The 19,589-nt window shown below is 40.8% G+C and overlaps 1 protein-coding gene across 6 annotated transcripts in view; it reads right to left on the bottom strand.

Annotated features, from left to right (window-relative positions):
* Positions 1-14,259, bottom strand: part of LOC149445627 (uncharacterized) — a 78,934-nt gene extending 64,675 nt beyond the window's left edge. For 2 of the 6 annotated variants that reach the window (XM_089653542.1, XM_089653545.1), the window contains exon 1: positions 13,988-14,232. The gene's annotated coding sequence lies outside the window, so the exon portion shown is untranslated. Of the gene's footprint in view, positions 1-13,987 lie in introns of all 6 variants that reach the window. The other 4 variants (XR_016306367.1, XR_016306368.1, XM_089653543.1 and 1 more) reach the window with 4 other exon arrangements.
* Positions 14,260-19,589: the final 5,330 nt, after the last annotated feature.

Here is a 19,589-nt window from a genome sequence, read left to right as displayed (position 1 = left end):
AAAGAAGAAGGAAATTACTCCTAAGGAAAAGGAAGGAAACAAGAGGGGGGGTCAGCTACCAGACTCTCACAATACAGTAATATAATTAATCCAAGGCTCCCAAGTCCTCTAAAATCTGGACACATCGTCAGTGATAATACTCGTCAGTTTATCATTAACCATTATCCAGTTAAGTTTTTTTTTCACCCTATCTAGCGGGATCAAGGATTGTTTCCAACTTCTAGCAATGGTAATGCAAGCTGCCAGTACTATATATAAAATTAATTTAATCGATTTTTTGGGGACGTCAGAGGGTAGTATATTGAACAAAGCCACTTCCGGCGATCTACGGATACTAACTCCTGTTACTGAGTAAATAAAATTGAATATGCGGATCCAGAACCTACTCACAACTGGACATTTCCACCATATGTGGAACATGGTACCCTCTTGACCACAGCATCGGAAACAGCCAGATGACACGGAAGGATACATTATGGCTAGGCGAGCAGGAACCAAATACCATCGAAGTAGCGTTTTATAGTTAGATTCAACAAGATCAGTGTTAATCGAGATCTTCGATAGAGTATGGGCCGCATTCCGCCATGTATCTAAACCTAATGAACTATTTAAATCCCGCTCCCATTGGGTCATGTACGATAATTTAGTGAGGGAATCAACCAACAAAGCATAAATAATGGATATGCGACCTCGTATCATCCCACTTGCCCCACAGGAGACCTCGAGAGAAGTAAGGTTCTGTGAGTAGTCTAAGCTTGCTATTGATAAAAGAGCGAAGTTGGTGATAACGGAATATTTCTCCGCGAGGCATATTATAACTAGTCACAAAATAATGAGGAGACCGAGGATGAACCCCATCTAAATAGTCTCCGATACGTAACAACTCCTTACTAATCCACCACTGGAACCTTGCGAAAGATAGACCCAGGGCAAACTCAGGATTACCAAACACCGGGGCCAACGGGGTATGCGGAGAGGAGAAAGGTTTAGGAGCTCGCCATCTATCCCACACCGATAATGAATAGGATAGAGTAGGACACAAAATAGGAGGACGCAATCCACTGGGAAGCCACATGAGAGTACCAATAGCATATGGATGGCATGAAAGAGCCTCAATCCCAACCCATTGGGGGACATATCCCCTGGCCGTTGTACACAAAAGCTGTGCTATCTGGGCCGCCTGAAAGTATGCGAAAAGATTAGGGAGTCCCAAACTGCCGTGCCTCTTCAAAGAAAATAAGGCAGATTTGTTCAGCTCCACACAAATCTAGAGACTGCTGCTTGTAGTAAGAACAGTTCCCGTTTGGGGATCATGATTGGTAGCGTCCTGAAATAGTACAATAATCTTGGTAGAAAGGTCATTTTAATAGAATTAATTCTACCAAACCAGAAAAGTGAGAGATCCTGCCAGTCTAGTAAGTCATTTTTAAGTCGTTTGAAAAGCGGGAGATAGTTGGCCTTGTAAAACGTCGATATAGATTTCGTGAGGAGAATCCCCAGATAGGGGAGAGAACCAGGGGCCCACTGAAAATCAAAAATTTCCCGGCAGTAACAAACCTCCGAATCAGGTAACGAGATATTTAAAGCAACCGTTTTAGATGAGTTGAGTGTAAGACCGGAGGCCTCAGAAAACCGATGAAACAAATGGAAGAAACCAGGTAGAGATGTTCGAGGATTAGATATGTACATAAGAACATCATCAGCAAATAGGGCACATTTATGATCCTGTTGACCACAGTTAACACCCGAGATAGTGGGATCAGCGTGAATAGCAATCACAAGTTGTTCCATTTCCAACGCAAAGAGCAATGGAGAAAGAGGACATCCCTGTCTAGTCCCTCGTTCTATCGAAAAAGGGACTGATTTATATCCATGAATGGAAACGTGGGCGGACAGAGTAGAATAGAGGCCAAACCCAAATTTGTCTAACGTTCGAAATAAATAATCCCAGGACAGACTGTCGAATGCCTTCTGAATATCCAGTGACAGTAGTAGAATTTCCCTCTGTGGAGATCCGTCCCAATTGGACTGCACAGCTGACAGCAAAGCTATAGTCCGTCTAATTTGGTCCAATGTTTGTCGACCGCTTATGAATCCTGATTGGTCATCATGAATATACAGGGCCAAGAAGTTATGGAGACGTAGGGCCAGGATTTTAGTAAGAATCTTTAAATCACAATTAATTAAAGAAATAGGCCGGTAATTGGAGACCATAGCGGCATCCTTGAGAGGCTTGGGAATGACACTGATGAATGCCTTATCTTCATCCGGGAGTACCACTCCTCCATCCCGCAAATAATTATAGTACAGGGCCATATGGGGCGTCAGAATATCAGGGAAAGCTTTATAGTAATTATTGGGAAGACCATCCGGTCCCAGGGCTTTATGAGAGGCAAGAGATTTCACCGCATTCCCAATTTATTCACAGGAGATAGGTCGTTCCATCATCTTCCTATGGGCCTCCTGGAGGGGGGGAAGTGAAATAGACTCCAAAAAAGTATCAAGAGAAGAACAACCCCCTTTGGGCGAGCTATACATTTGAGTGTAAAAAGAATGAAATGTGTGGAGGATCTTACCAGGGTCCTGGGATAACAAACCGTTATCCAGTCTGAGTTTGGGGAGGGCCATCTGGGAATGTCTGGGAGTCAGCTTGCATGCTAACAGGGTGCCAGGTCTGTCCCTCCAAGTAAACAATTTATGATTAGACCAACGAAGTTGTTTGTCAGCAGTGGTAGTAAGACACAAATTAAGTTCCAGTCGGGCCTGGTCAAGTTTAAGTAACAAATCAGAACTGGGATTTTGCTTATGTTGAGCAACCAGGTCAGTGTATGACTGAGTTTTAGTAGCAAGTAGGTCATTTCGGGCTTTTTTTAGACGAGAAGAAAGTTGAATAATATATCCCCTGACTGAGGCCTTATGAGCTGCCCAATTAATCGCCGGGTTCTTGTCCTCTGCTTTATTAAAGTCAAAAAAATATCTGTAGGTGTGAGGAAATTTCCTGACAATGAGAGGGGTTACCCAAAATAGAGTCATTAAGACGCCAGTGAAAAGTCGTCTTACCAGGACGACAAGGTTATAGAAACTGGGTCTTGGTCAGACCAGGGCGTGGAAAAGATTTTAGTAGTAACAAGTTTGGGAAGTTAATGTGTATGAAGAAAAATATGATCAATGCGAGAATAACTAATATGAGCCCTGGAGTAGTGGGAGTAGTCTTGGGAAGTAGGATTAGCCTCCCTCCATGCATCAATAAAGTCATAGCAGTATAAGAGTTGAGCCAACTTACAGCTCCGTCTAGAAGGAGGCGGAAGCGTGACGGTTTGGGAACGAGTCTGGTCCAATGCTAGATTAGAGTCACCAGCCAGAATAATGTCACCCTCAAATTCTCCGACAAGAGTGCTTAGCAGGGACTGGAAAAATTCCACCTGATTGGTATTGGGGGTATAATAGATTAGAAAAGTGATAAGGTTTCCTCCCAAGTGGCCTTTCACCAAAAGATATCGCCCCTCCTTGTCCCGGATAATTTTAGATTCGGTAAAGGACAATCGGCGAGAAAAGCAAAGGGCCACCCCCCGTTTTTTCTCTGTAGCATTAGCAAAAAAGCAGAGAGGGTAATTTTTGTGGATAGAACGTGGAGAGAAGGAGGGGGGAAAATGTGTCTCCTGTAAGGTAACTATATCTGCCCCAAGGGAGTGGTATGAGCTAAAAGCCCGTATGCATTTGGATGGGGAATTAAGCTCCTGGACATTGTGAGAAATTTCTCCTCTAGTTGACCGAAGGGAAGAGATTATAAATAATTAAGGAGCTAATCATGATAAAGACCCCTCGTTCCCCAAAAGTGGTAAGGTCCCTAGGAGTCCTTAAATGTCGCCAGCTGACCCCAGAGAAAAACAGAGAAAGACAAAGAGAGAAAAATCGGAGAAAAAAAGAAGAAAAAGTCTGAATGTCAAGTAACCGCGGTACACGAAACAATACTATAGAAATGAATCAAACAATGTACCAGGAAATACAGAGCAATAGCCCTGTGGTGGAATGGATCTGCCCAGAGAGACAATCTCGGGGAAGAGTCTTCCAATCAGAGAGAGCACAAAGACACTCTCCGGCACCGACAGCAACTGTAACCCATCAGCAATAAATCAAAAGCATAGTGCATTGAAATATAAAAACAAAACAATAAAACCGCTTGAAATGGTATTCAGCAAACAGATGCAATTAACACCCCAAGTCCCGCACCCAGCCCCCCCGCCAATGCCCCCACGCCAACACAGCAGCAGCGGCCAATGCTCTTAGGAGCCACAGAGAGGCCACCACCAATCAACATATCACAGTGAAAAGTCCCCAAAAGGACAAGGAAATTCTAGAGATCTTCCCAGGTGGGTTCCGGGACCCCTTCTTCTTAGATGATGGTGTAGTCCACAATGGCCAGAGCAGCGGAGGTCGACGAGCCGATCCCATAGGGGAATGGGATGCCGGACTGTGAGAGATAATACCCAGCTGAAGCAGCAACTCCTCGCCATCCTGGAATGTAGCAAACCCATAGGACTTTCCATTAATAGTGAACTGCAGACGAAGAGGGTAGGCCCATATCTAATGCCCTTTTGAACCAAGTGAGAGAGTAGTGGCTTGAGGGATCGCCGCTTCTGGATAGTGGCCGAAGAGACATCAGCAAAGATTTGTATCTTGTGCCCCGCAAGCTCTATATCCGGATTCTCCCTGCCATACCGCATAACCGCTTCCTTGAACTGGAAAAAATGAGGCTTGACGATGCTATCTCTAGGAGGCCCCCCTTGCCGGGGGGGGGGGGATCAATGCCCTGTGAATGCGATCTATCTCAAGATGAAGGTCATCAATTGCAGGTAAAGCAGACCGCATGAGGGTGTGTGCGCAGCTAGTGAGCTCCTTAACAGACTCAGGGAATCCTTGAATGCGAAAATTGTATCGCCTGGCCCGATTCTCCAGATCATCAATTTAGAGTATGCTTCCTCCAGGCGATCTTGCAAGTCGGTGATCATGTTAGAATTTTGGGAGACACTTTGGACTGTCGCATCAACTTTAGCCTTGATACTGTCCAGACTGTGGTCCAAGGCCTGAAAATCCTGCTTAAGGTCAATTTTGAGGTAGCTCTGTCCAGTTTGCGTTGCAGCAAATCTGTGAACGCGTCACCCGAATATAGAGGCGGGTCAGGAGGAATTGTTGGCGAGGAAGCCGGGCTGTCATCTGCGGGCTCTGGACCACTATGCTGGCTGGAAAAAATGGCAGCGATCTCACTGCTCAAGGGCGAGGATGCAGGGGAGTCACGGCCCAGTGAACAGGCCGAAGCCTGGGATTCTGGTGGTACAGGGCTGGAAGGTGACTGGGGGGGCTGCATGGAGTCACTCATCCCAGCTGATGATGCTGCTGCAATTCTCCCTGGACCAGTGTGGGAAGAGGAGCCCATTTTCTCCCTCTGGGGGAGAGGTGCTGCCGTGAGAGAGGCAGAGGAGGCACCAGGAGCCGCGGGCGCCGATCCGGCCGCCATCTTGGATTCCCCAGCCCCCGCAGGGAGCCGCATCTGGGAGCCTCCACGGCTCTTCACCGCCATTTTTCCGGGCATGATGTCAGGCGCCCGAGGTCCGGTTCAAGACAGGGGGGGGGGCCCCGGGAGTGAGGCAGCACTATGCCCTTATATGGGCTGCTATCGGCACCAGAGATGTGCGGATAGTGCCGGGACATCCAATCCTGGCGGCCCTCTGAACTTATCTTTTAATAGACAGCACAGTCATATATAGACAGCAAGTGGCAAAAATGGTGAATCTAGCTGAATATTTATTTATATGGCTTCAAGTGCACTTTATTTGCGAAAATATGGATTTGATAAGAATAGTGAATAAAATCAGTTTAAAACATATAAATGTTAAAATAAAACTAATTCAAAAGCATTCTACAAGATCTACAAGAAAAGCAGAACACCACATTAATAAATATATTGCACCCAATATAGATGAATTGTAAATAGTAGTTCTAGAAATCTGACCTCCACTCACCTCCTCTCATTTAGAGGGATTTTACCAATTTAGGACCAATTCTCTCCGTCCCTTCTCCTCCAAAGCTTTCACTCTTTGGTGTGATTTATAAACTACTTTAAAAAAATAGCCGATTGAACTTGTAGTGCTGTACCTCTGTGACCAAACCTTCGGTGGGTGGGGCACAATGCAAAAGGGGGTGTGGCTGGCAGCAGCTGAGGTCAAAACCGCTATCCTTACTGGGGAGGTTGATGCAATGTCCATCCCTTTCTTACTTTCAAAAAACTATTACAATACAAAAACTGTTATTCATCTCTAAACCTTTCATCAAAGTTTGTTATTGGAAAAGCCAGGAAAACGGAAATGTAGACAAGTAAAAAAGCACTTAGAGGCTTAATTAATCATTATTATTATTTTTTTTAACATCTTAGTAGGTTCCAGCCTAGTAGTTGTATACTGTATTTACATCACTCTTGTCCTTCAGCAGCTGCACCTGGCCATGACTAGAGACACTGTAATGAACCGCCTGGCGGTACCTCTAGCGACCCACGGAATAGGATTCCCCAGAGTGCAGAGTCTAAGTCCCAGTCTGCTAGTTCACCAGGGCCCCTGATGGTGGGGATGGACTTGGAGCAGACAGAGACCAGGTCGCGGCCCCTGAGTACACCCACCCATGGTAGAGGGATGGATGGCTAAGCAGAAGCGTGGTCAGACAGGCCAAGTCGGTAACCGTGGGGACAGCGCGGTACAAGGCAGCAGGCAGAGAATAGTCGGGTCACTCGCCGGGTCAGTAACGGAAGGTCAGATCCAATGAGGGGCATCCAAAAGAGAGGTCAGGCAAGCCAGGGGTCAGAGCAGGAGAATACAGAGCGGTCAGGAACAATCCGGGTCAGCAACGATCAATCAGCACAGATACAGGAGCAGGAACAAACAGAAGAGACCATACGGTAACCAGTGTCAGCGCAGAGCAGATTTAAATACCGCGCCCTGCGCTGTCATTGGTGCCAGGCGCGCACCCGCGGTCCCGAGTGTGCATGTGCGAGTTCCGTCATCGCCGCGGCCGTCCAGGACCTAGTGCCCGTACACTAGTGCGAGTCGGCACACTGCGCCTGCACCGAGCCATACGCCGCTGCGGCTTCTGGCAGACACACAAAAGAAGAAGAGAGATTGTTCACTAGGAGCTACCAGTTGCTAACATTGACATCAATGCATCTACTATCCTTTTGCCCTGGTTCACACCTGAGTGATATGACGTGCTTTTCTAGGAGCATGTCAACGTACAACATGAGGATTTTTATTGCATCCTATGATGCCTGTACACACCTGAGAATTGCACCACCGCAAATGTGTTGATTGAAACTTAAAAAGTACATGAGCTTTTTTGGGAAAAAGTTATTTATTTTTGGTGCTTATACAATTCACTTGGAGAGCTTGCAAAATGTCTGTTTTTCTTGCAGTTTCTTGCCCCTCCAGCTCCTTGTGACTAGCTTTCCATTGGAAGTAACAAGTATACTGAAGCTTAAAAATGCCTGACAAATGCATGCAAAAACACTTACAGAAACTAAAGTTTAAGTGTGAACCTAGTCTTTCTTAGAGTTGAGCTAACATTTTGCCAGTATTTTGGGCAGCAAGACTTTGTATTAGGGGTTATCTGTAAAGACTATGAAACGTGGTATCTATACCAGGCTGTAAAGATTATTCTGAACCCCCATTTTGTATTCCAATTTTAGCCTAACTAGAGAATGAACTATAATACAATAATAGTCTTAAAGTGGTAGTAAAGCTACTTTGTTAATTTTTACCTACAGGTAAGCTTATAATAAAGTTTACCTGTAGGTAAAATGAATATCTCCTAAACATGCACCATTTAGAAGATATTCAGGTTTTATTAGAGCAAGCGCATTTGCACTGAAGGAACGGCATACCCGTGCTGTTCCTTCAGAGCACTGTGCCATGTCCCGAGACTCCCGTACGCATATGCGGGAGTGACATCATCATGGCTCAGTCAGCCAGATGTCTGGAGCTCACAAACCCAGAAGGAAGACCTAAATCTAAATGGCCATTGCCTGCTATAGAAATGCCATTACACTTACCTATCTAGCAATCCTTATCTCCTACTATTGCTTCATCCTACTATTGCTTCATGCACTTCAAGATTCTCTGTGCTTTTAGAGCTCACCCCCCCCTAAAACATAAGTGAAACACCACCATGCTTTACTCTGGGGATGTTTTTCTTGTCACTATAGGCTTTGTTGACCCCTCTCCAAACATAGAGCTTATGGTTGTGACCATAAAGCTCTATTTTGGTCTTGTCACTCCAGATTATAGTGTGCCAGAAGCTGTGAGAAGTGTCAAGGTGTTGTCGGGCATATTGTAACCGGCCTTTTTTGTGGCATTGGCGCAGTAAAGGCTTCTTTCTGGCAACTTGACCATGTAGTGTATTTTTGTTCAAGTAGCTTCTTATTGTGCTCATTGAAATAACCACACTGTCTTTTTCCAGAGCAGCCTGTATTTATCCTGAGGTTATCTGTGGGTTTTTCTTTGTATCCCAAACAATTCTTCTGCCAGTTGTGGCTGCAATCTTTCTTGGGTTACCTTGGCCTGGTATCGAGAACCCTGAATTTTCCACTTTTTAATAAGTATACGTATACTGGCACATTGGATATCTTTTTATATCCTGTTCCATCTTTATAAAGATCCATTGCTTTGTTACCCAGGTCTTTTGACAGTTTTCTTTTTGTTCTCCATGGCTCAGTATCTAGCCTGCTCAGTTCATCCACGTGAGAGCTTACAAACTCATTGCCTATCTGTACAAAGACACTAACTTCAATTTAAAAAGCCACAAATGTGGGAAATTAACCTTTAATTGCTGTTTCAACCTGTATGTGTATCACCCTGTGTGTCTGTACCAAGGACAAACATTCCAGGGTATGTAAACTTTTGATCAAGGCCATTGGGTGATTTATGTTATTGTCATGATTATTTATTTCAGGTACTTATATAGTGCCGTCAATTTACGCAGTGCTTTACACATATATACTGTACATTCACATCAGTCCCTAACCCTCAAGGGGTGTACAATCTAAGGTCCCTAACTTACATTCATACATACACATATTAGGGCCAATTTAGACAGGATCCAATTAACCTACCAGCATGTCTTTAGAGGGTGGGAGGAAACCGGAGTACCCGGACGAAATCCACGCAGGCACAGGGAGAACATGCGAACATGCAGGTGGTGCCGTGGCTGGGATTCGAAACATTGACCCTAGTACTGCCAGGCGGAAGTGCTAACCATTTAGCCACTGTGCTGCCACAATGATTGACGATTGAAAAAGGAGCCAAACAACAATGTGATAATAAATAGCTTCCTTAAATAAAAGACAGTTTTTTTGACATGATCAGTGATATTTTCAATATCAATGCCAAAATTTCACACTTTTCCACCAGGGTATGCAAACGTTTCAGCACAACTGGAAGTGCACTTTAAAAACAGTGTAAGTTCCTGATATAATGCTATCTGATGCTTTTTGGACTCCATTAAAGCTGAGTTCTACCCAAAAGTTTCTGCCCGCTTATCTGCCCCCCCCCCCCCCTCCGCTGCCACATTTGGCACCTTTTGGGGGAGAGTAGGTACCTTGTTTGCCCCCCTGCAGCTCTCTGGGACATTTTAGAGATACCAGAGGGCTGCGATCCATTCACAAAGTGCAGCTGGCTTTGCGCATGCGCTGTACGAAACTGACTGTGAAGCTGCATGGCTTCATTGCCGGTTTCCCTTAGTCAAGATGGCAGCACCAGCACCTGAAAGCCGATTGAAGAATCGGCTCAGTGTGAGGACATCTCTGGATTCCTGGACAGGCGAGTGCCCTAATATTAAAGGTCAGCAGCTACAGTATTTGTAGCTGCTGACTTTTATTTTTTTTTGGTGGGTGGGGCAGAGCTCCACTTTAATCTTCCCACACTGACCACCTTCAAGACTTTTCCTCCCCTTGCACATATCTCCTGGCAAGATGGCTTCATATATGAATATTATAGATTATTAATGGTTCACTTAACCCCTTATCTTACCGACTCCTTTAATATTATTGTGGACCATGGTTTTTGCTCCATGGAAATTCTTGAGTCAATCACTGTTACTATTCCCAAACCCGGTAAGTAGACTGATAGCCCTGATATAATTTATGTCCCATTTCCCTCATAAGGTTGTAAGACTATCTTGGGAGTCACAGTGATGTTGCCCACATCCTAAAAAGTACAAGCAAAGATTTTTTTCCCCTTAGGATGCAATGGGACTTTTAAGGGAAAACAACCAAAAATAAAAATACAACATCATTTTTATTACAAACAATTATTAAAAGGCATTATACAATCACACAAATGTGCATATGGCTAAAAACATATATAAGGTGGCTAAGTGAATAATGCAAGCTTATTGTAGATATGTGTCCTCCTTCTTCAACTGATTGGAATAAGTGGAGAAGGAGTGCTTCTTCAGTACCAGACGCATTTTAGAACACTATCTTTCATCAGGGGTAAACTGAAGAAAACAATGGCTGAGAAAAGCTCTATAGGTACAATAGAGAACAATAAGAATCCATATATATGAAAAATCAGCAACAGGGTGAGTTATCATATATAGGACAGCTGGTATAACCCCCTACCTTTCCTCCCTGAACCGCCGCTACAAACAAGGCTGACCATGGATGCCATGGCTGGCCCCAGTGTGCCAGATGGGGAAAGATGTGAAGGCTCCCCAAAGAGTATACTGGAGGCACCTGGTGGTGATGATAGAGAAAAAACTGGGAATCATCTTGGATAGCTACCAACATAAAAGTTACCAGCCACAAAGTACATAGCTTAACAAAAATATAAACCAATTATAACAAATACATACTTCAGATATCGAAAAAAACAGGCATGAATATGTTCAAACAGAAGTTTAGTAGGTGGGTAGTCTATGCTGGTTTCAAGCAGAGAACAAGTTATATATGAGTATCAAATCTCCAATAAACTGTTATTTGCTTGTTATTACACTATTTCTCCCAACCCCCTGAAGAAAATCCATCCAAAAATGGTCTAAAGCTCAGTGTATCATTAAGCCCAAGGGGAGAGGTGGCATTAAGAAGGACAATCCATCTTGTCTCATGTAGGAGAAATAGTTTGTTCCAATCTCCCCCTCTCCTGCTTGGATAGATCCGATCCAGGATAAGGAAATTCATTTTAGGGAATCTACCTCCATGTAAATCCCTAACATGACATCCTAAAGGTAAATCAGGGTTCACGGATCTCATACCTAAAATATGACGGTACGACTGTTTCAAAAAATTAAATTTAGTTTTCGCCTCCTAAACTCAGATAAGAAATTGTACACTAAAATCCTGGCCAACTGCTTAGCTACAGGTGAAACTCGAAAAATTTGAATATTGTGCAAAAGTTCATTTATTTCAGTAATGCAACTTAAAAGGTGAAACTAATATATGAGATAGATTCATTACATGCAAAGCAAGAAAGTTCAAGCTGTGATTTGTCATAATTGTGATGGTTATGGCTTACAGCTCATGAAAACCCCAAATCCACAATTTCAGAAAATTTGAATATTACATGCAATCAATAAAACAAGGATTGTACATAGAACAATATCGGACCTCTGTAAAGTATAAGCATGCATATGTACTCAGTACTTGGTTTGGGCCCCTTTTGCAGCAATTACTGCCTCAATGTGGCGTGGCATGGAATCTATCAGCCTGTGGCATTGCTGAGGTGTTATGGAAGACCAGGATGCTTCAATAGCGGCCTTCAGCTCTTCTGCATTGTTCGGTCTCATGTCTCCCATCTTTCTCTTGGCAGTGCCCCATAGATTCTCTATGGGGTTCAGGTCAGGCGAGTTTGCTGGCCAATCAAGCACAGTAATCCTACGGTCATTGAACCAGGTTTTTGGTGCTTTTGGCAATGTAGGCAGGTGCCAAGTACTGCTGGAAAATGAAGTCAGCATCCCTATAAAGCTTGTCTGCGGAAGGAAGCATGGAGTGCTCCAAAATCTCCTGGTAGACAGCTGCGTTGACCCTGGACTTAATGAAGCACAGTGGACCAACACCAGCAGATGACATGGCTCCCCTAATCAACACAGACTGTGGAAACTTCACACTGGACTTCAAGCATCTTGCAGTGTGTGCCTCTCCATTCTTCCTCCATACTCTGGGTCCTTGGTTTCTAAATGAGATGCAAAAGTTGCTCTCATCAGAAAAGAGGACTTTGGACCACTGAGCAACAGACCAGGTCTGTTTTTCTTTAGCCCAGGTAAGGCGCTTCTGACGTTGTTTGTTGTTCAGAAGCGGCTTGACAAGAGGAATACGACATTTGAAGCCCATGTCCAGGATCCGTCTGTGTGTGGTGGCTCTTGATGCACTGACTCCAGCCTCAGTCCACTCCTTGTGAAAGTCCCCAACACTTTTGAATGGCCTTTTCCTGACAATCCTCTCCACGCTGCGGTCATTCCAGCTGCTTGTGCACCTTTTTCTTCCACACTTTTCCCTTCCACATAACTTTCTGTTAATGTGCTTTGATACAGCACGTTGGGAACATCCAAATTCTCTTGCAATTACCTTTTGAGGCTTTCCCTCCTTATGGAGGGTGTCAATGATGGTTTTCTGCACAACTGTCAGGTCAGCAGTCTTTCCCATGATTGTGATTCCTACTGAACCAGACTGAGAGACCATTTAAAGGCTCAGGAACCCTTTGCAGGTGTTATGGCTTAATTAGTTGATTAGAGTGGGACACTTTGAGCCTAGAATATTGCACCTTTTCATAATATTGTAATTTTCTGAGATTGTGGATTTGGGGTTTTCATGAGCTGTAAGCCATAATCATCACAATTATGACAAATCACGGCTTGAACTATCTTGCTTTGCATGTAATGAGTCTATCTCATATATTAGTTTCACCTTTTAAGTTGCATTACTGAAATAAATGAACTTTTGCACGATATTCTAATTTTTTGAGTTTCACCAGTATAGTTGTTGGGTGGAGGCAGGATACGCTTCTCTAAAGGAGTAATGTTTTCAGGGATCACCTAAAGTTACGCCTCTGCTGTCAGGTTTTTATTGCTGTCTGTGGTCCTATTGGGGAGATTAACCCTCTCTATTTGTCCTGTTTTACTGTTATCATTGAAAGTGAAAATCCCAAATTCCAGGGTGTCCCGAGAAAAGTGGTATCTTATAATGGGGACACTGGTTCTGGTGACCTGGGGGTTCCAACGTATTCCTTTAATTTATAGTTTCCTTTCACTTCCTGTTTTGGCTATGGGACAGGAAGTGAATGTAAATCTCACCAATGGGACACAGATGACAAAACAAAACTGACAGGGGTATAACTCTCCCTTACTCTATCCAAAATGAAGAAAAGACTGTGCACTTTGCAAGTTGATCCAGAACTTAGCAAATGAGGTACAGCTTCACTTTACAAAGGATACTTACAACCAAGCAAGGGAAGTTAAAAAAAACTGCATTTTTGCTTGCATATGATTGGATGATGGAAGCTAGCAGAGCTTCCCATCATTTACTAAGCTATGGAGCAAGTGTACTTGCAAAGTGCTCATTGTGTGTGCCTTTAGTAAATCCACCCTATTACATGTAATAAATCCACCCAAATGCATTTAGTGAATCCGACCCATTACATGTAGTGAAATATATCTATTTTCTCTTGTCATTTCATCAGATTCTTAGAGACCTTTTTTGTGTATATATAAGCTTCTTGATGTGATGATGATATTTGGCAAGAAAAATTAATAAATCAAATAACTATGCAGTGCTAGTATGTGCAATAAATACATGCATAAAAAATAAAGATCAAACAAAATCAAATTAATTTAATAAGGAAATAACTTCCACCTCCAGAAATTCCTTTTTAGTATGATATGTGTTAGGACTGTTCCACTATCGGTGCTCCTAAATAACCACTGCAATCGTGACCACCACCAGATGTACTCTCACCTCAACTATTTGGCCTCACATTACATGCTTGGTCAAACTGCACTTTTTTCCCCTTTAAGATGGACCGTAGTAGATTCCTTGGTACATTCGCTGTTGTCCTCCACAGCCTGATGGTCGCTTCCTCCATTAACTCCACTCAGTGCCATGCAAACAAAACACCTAGATATATAGATGGAAAAAATGTAGCGTTACTCACATTCACAAATGTGCATATATCCATATACATATGAATATATATATAAATATATATACAGTGGGGCAAAAAAGTATTTAGTCAGCCACCAATTGTGCAAGTTCTCCCACTTAAAAAGATGAGAGAGGCCTGTAATTGGCATCATAGGTAGACCTCAACTATGAGAGACAAAATGAGAAAACAAATCCAGACAATCACATTGGCTGATTTGGAAAGAATTTATTTGCAAATTATGGTGGAAAATAAGTATTTGGTCACCTACAAACAAGCAAGATTTCTGGCTCTCACTGACCTTTACCTTCTACTTTAAGAGGCTCCTCTGTCCTGCACTCATTACCTGTATCAATGACACCTGTTTGAACTTGTTATCAGTATAAAAGACACCTGTCCACAACCTCAAACAGTCAGTTTATTTAGTGATTTTTCACTTATGATACACTATTTGACACCTATATATATATTTATATATATATTCATATGTATATGGATATATGCACATTTGTGAATGTGAGTAGCGCTACATTTTTTCCATCTATATGTTCATGTTAATCATTGGTATATGATTAAATGTTAACAGCTTCTCTTGAGTTTATGTAGCTGGACATTGTTAAGCGCAGGAGGTTCACACCATTAAAATACCTAGATAGTGCTTATCCTTTTAAAACATTTATTTCTTTCCCAACTATGACAATTGCTGCAATGTGCAGAATTGTCCGAGGCGTTTGGGAAGCAGTAAAAACGCTTCCCAAACGCCTCTCTGCCGCCTGCACACAACGCTAGTGTGAACGTAGCCTAATACATTCACGTTGATAAGAGGAATGAATTTTGGATTTAGAAGAGACAGTGCTTTTTTGAGGATTTCTGTACAGATATCTTTAGCATAGTAGCATAAAGCAAGTACTGAACCGGTTTGTTCTTCAGTTTTGGTTAGATGCCAGGTATTCTGTTTCCCTTTTTCTCAGTTTTTTTCAGATTGTGTTAGAATGACTATGAAGAAAGGTTAGCTTTGAGGACCAGAGGACCCCAGTAAAACACTCCTAAATCTTTAGAAGTTCCCCCATTTCTTTAATATCAGTAGAGAAAAGAAACAGCTAGACATGTGCCGTTCATTTAGTTCTAAATCGAAATCCAGACAAATTTTTTATTATTTGGAGATTTGGATGTATCTGAATTTCCGAATTACAGTTGTAATGAATTTAAATGAATCTGAAATAATAAAACAAACTTCATCAGAAATTTGAATCAAATTCAAAAAGGAAATTGAATTTGAAAACACATTCGAAATATAAACATATTGCTGAATATTGCTGATTTCCTTCAAAGGAATTTTGAAAAGAATTGAAGAGAATATAAAAGAATAGAATGGAAAATAAGAAAATAGAATAGAATTAAATAGAATAGAAAAGAAAAAAATAGAATCAAATTAAATCGAAAGAATATAGCCGTCTTCCAAAATTCGAATTTTGTAAAGAATAGAATAGAATAAAAAAAGAATAAAACCAAATGGAATAGAATAGAAAATAAAAGAATAGAATATGAAATAAAGGAATAGAATATAAAAGAAATGATTAGAATAGAGAATAATAGATTAGAAAAGAATAGAAAAAAATAATAGAATAGAATAAAATAGAATATAACCGTCTTCTAAAATTCAAATTCGAATAGAATAGAACCAGCTATTCTTCACAATGAATTTAGATAGTTTCAATATTTTGGATTCCAATACTTTTAATCCATTGGAAAATTTGAAAATTAATAAATGAAACTAAACAAATTTAGTTACGAATGTAATGGAATTAAATTAGTAACTTAACAAATCGAGCCAACACTAAACAAATGTTTGTTCCGCACATGGCTAGAAACAGCATATGTGAATGGGTGTTGGTCCTTTTTTTCAGTTATACTTGCCTTTCTAAGATATCAATATGTAGTTAAGTAGTTTAGTATGACTGTTTAAATGGATGTTTTTCAACCCTTTGACTGCCCCAGATGTTAACCCCTTCCTACTCAGTGTCTGTATAGTGTCAGTGAATATTATTAGCACTGATCACTATGTTAGTGTCACTGGAGATGTCAGTGGCAGTTACGGGTGCAGTGCACCGCCATTACTAGTTTACAAAAATAAATAAACAGAAATGCCAGTATATACACTCACTGGCCACTTTATTAGGTACACCTGCCTAGTACCAGGTTGGACCCCCTTTTGCCTTCAGAACTGCCTTAATTCTTTGTGACATAGATTCAACAAGGTGTTGGAAAAATTCCTCAGAGATTTTGGTGCATATTGCCATGCGTTACTGTTGCCTTTCTATCTTGTTGAACCAATCTGCCCATTTTCCTTTGACCTCTGACATCAGCAAGTCATTTTTGTTCACACAACCACCGCTCACTGGATATTTTCTCTGTAAACCCTACAGGTGGTTGTGCATGAAAATCCCAGTAGATCAGCAGTTTTTGAAATACTCAGACCAGCCCATCTGGCACCAACAATCATGCCACATTTAAAGTCACTTAAATCCCTTTCTTCTCCATTCTAATGCTTGGTTTGAGCTTTACCAAGTTATCTTCACCATGTTTAGATGCCTAAATGCATAGAGTTGCTGCCATGTGATTGGTTGATTAGCAACTTTTGTTACCAAGCAATTTAACAGGTGTAACTAATAAAGCAGCCGGTGAGTGTATACCGTCATTATTGGGGTTTTTACCATGACATATAGCAGAGTACATTTTGGCCTAAGTTTATGAAGAAATTTTATTTGTTTGAATTTTTCTTAAGGAATATGTTTTATAGCAAAACGTAAAAAAAAAACAATTTTTATTCAAACTTTTCAGTCTGTTTTCATTTATATGATAAAAAAATAAAAAACTCAATGGTGATCATATACCACCAAAAGAAAGCTCTATTTATGTTAAAAAAATTATATAAATTTAATTTGGGTACAGTGTTGCATAACGTGTACTTACCAGTTAAAGTAATAGTAACAGTGCTGCATAGCAAAAAATGACCTGGTCATGAAGGGGGCTAAGATGCAACATATTACTTTTGTGGTTTTGGGTGTATTACTGCTTTAATGTCAACAGAGAAAAGAAACTGCATATTTGAGTGGGTATTAATCCTTTTTTCGATTACAGTTGTCATTCTAAGATATCAATATGTTTGTTTGTACTACTGTTCAGATGGATGTTTTCATGATTAAGTTTGTTCTGCCACACATACAGATGGTAAGTATAATGTCTGATTCCTCATGGAATTGTACTTTTGAATTAATTTCCAATAGGGGTTGTGGGGATTTTTTCCTGGATTGGTCTCAAATAGTTTTGACCACTATAAAGAAAGGTTAGCTTTGACAATCTGAGGTCTCCTGCGAAAGACCCCAAATTTCTTTCATGTCAACAGAGAAAAGAAACAACATATTTGAATAGGTATTGGTCTTCTTTTTTCTAATAACAGTTTCAGTTCTAATATATGAAAATGTTGTGTTAATTTGACTATTCAGATGAATTGACAAGGCACCATACAGCCAGTTCTGTCACCTTAAAAGAAATTGTAGCACATAGGAAGATTTCCTAACACAAAATGAAGTCTAAAAGGAGTTTTTTTGGAAAAAAGCTATGGAAAAAAGCTATGCAGTCAGGGCGAAATATCAGTGATTTTTTAAAAAACCCCTAAAAAGAAACAGAGTGCCAGTCAGGAAACAGGAAAATACTCCTTTTTCAAGTCATAAAAAGAATTGGAATATACTGCCTAATGTCCCCATACTAAAGGAACATAACCCTGAGACCCCTAGAGTAGTATTCAGGAAGGCAAAAAGTTGTAATAACTATATAAAACTATATAAGTAAAACCATATAAGTAAAAATAAAATGAGAACTCAACCTGTTTTGACCACCATTCAAACATTTCTTTTAATTTTGGGCATGTACAAGTGTAGGAAAAATAAATGCTTAACCTGCTCTCTTGTACATTACCATCAGAAGCAATTCACAAATGGGAAGAGAGGGGAGTTACCCCCTCAACTGTTACTGATTTTTTTTAAATTTATGTTATCACTTTCTCACGCGGCCTAAATTATGTTGAAGAACAATTCGATCTCTGCACACCAGATTTGGTGAACATGGAAGAAAGAGCACTCCCAACTTCAGCATCTCTCACCCTATTACTATTTTCGATATGAACAAGATTTACGGTTATCAGATTGCTACAATACAGTGTACTGGAGGGGGAAAGATTCAGAAAGTTTTGTTCTCAAGAAACCTACTGAGTCTTCCAACTAGATTTGAGGCCAGGGGGCTTGAATGAGGAAATCAAGGTCCAGACTATACTTTATTAACTGTTTCAGGCAGTTTCCTTGATCTGACTCCTACCCTTTTCAAAAATTATTTTATTCACTACTTCCCCCCCCCCCCCTTTACTCACAAAGATCAATCTGTCTTTTCTGAAAAAATGTTCCTTGGCTCTGTTCATACAGTACTTTGTTTATTAGGGAATTTATTGGTTTACACAGCTGTGGATATGTGTGGGAATGTGTGTGTATACATAGGACATGCTATTCCCAGCCTAGTAACTTGGCCTGTTTTCCATACTTCTGGCAGAGCCTTCACTCTCTTGATATGATGGAGGCCACTCTATGAGGACTATTATATATAAATATGGACCGTTATATAGAAACAAAATTTTTGTTGGATTCCTGTCATAGAGCCTTTCCAGTTGTTTATGACTTGCTCTCCAAACATTCAGTGGTATCTCCATACATTTTCCCCTTTTATGGTGAGGGCTATTTTGTTTAGGAATAATCCTTTTACTATAAACTGGTCATTTCTTTTTTTTTTTTCAATCATTCATCTACCCATATACCTACCATCTGTGAGTGTGACGCATATCTAAAAAAACGTCAGTGGTTCCAGGTGTCTTTTCTGGCAGAAAGGGGTCTTCCCAATAGAGTTATGAATAAATGTTTTGCAGGCTTTTTGTAACATTTAATATTAATTATTAATACCATTTATAAAGTATTTACTGGTTAGCTAATATTTAATGCACTGTCTAATTAATAATTAATTATTTTTGAAGATTTTTATATAATTATTCTAATATATGGAAGTAATATTTTAGATAGTAATCAGAAGTTTATACATGATTTACATACTTCTTTTAACATGCAACTACAGGAATACTGAAATCTCTAAATCCTAAATAAAGTTGTATTGATGTGCTCAGAAAAAAACTATTCAAAGCTTCAATAAAGTAAAAAATAAATAAATGAATAAATAATGCACATGTATACCTTTACAGTAAATTCAATAAATAAATGCTCATTCATATAAATACATAGAGTCAGGGAAGAAGAACACAAATCTCAGGCATCTATATGGTGAAAGGAGAGTCCAAAGAAATGTCAGTCCAAGAGAAAA

This window comes from Staurois parvus, unplaced genomic scaffold (genome assembly GCF_062004578.1).
Source record: "Staurois parvus isolate SC_StPar_1 unplaced genomic scaffold, SC_StPar_1.0 ptg000715l, whole genome shotgun sequence".
Classification (NCBI taxonomy): domain Eukaryota; kingdom Metazoa; phylum Chordata; class Amphibia; order Anura; family Ranidae; genus Staurois; species Staurois parvus.
This window is presented reverse-complemented; position numbering and strand designations above follow the sequence as displayed.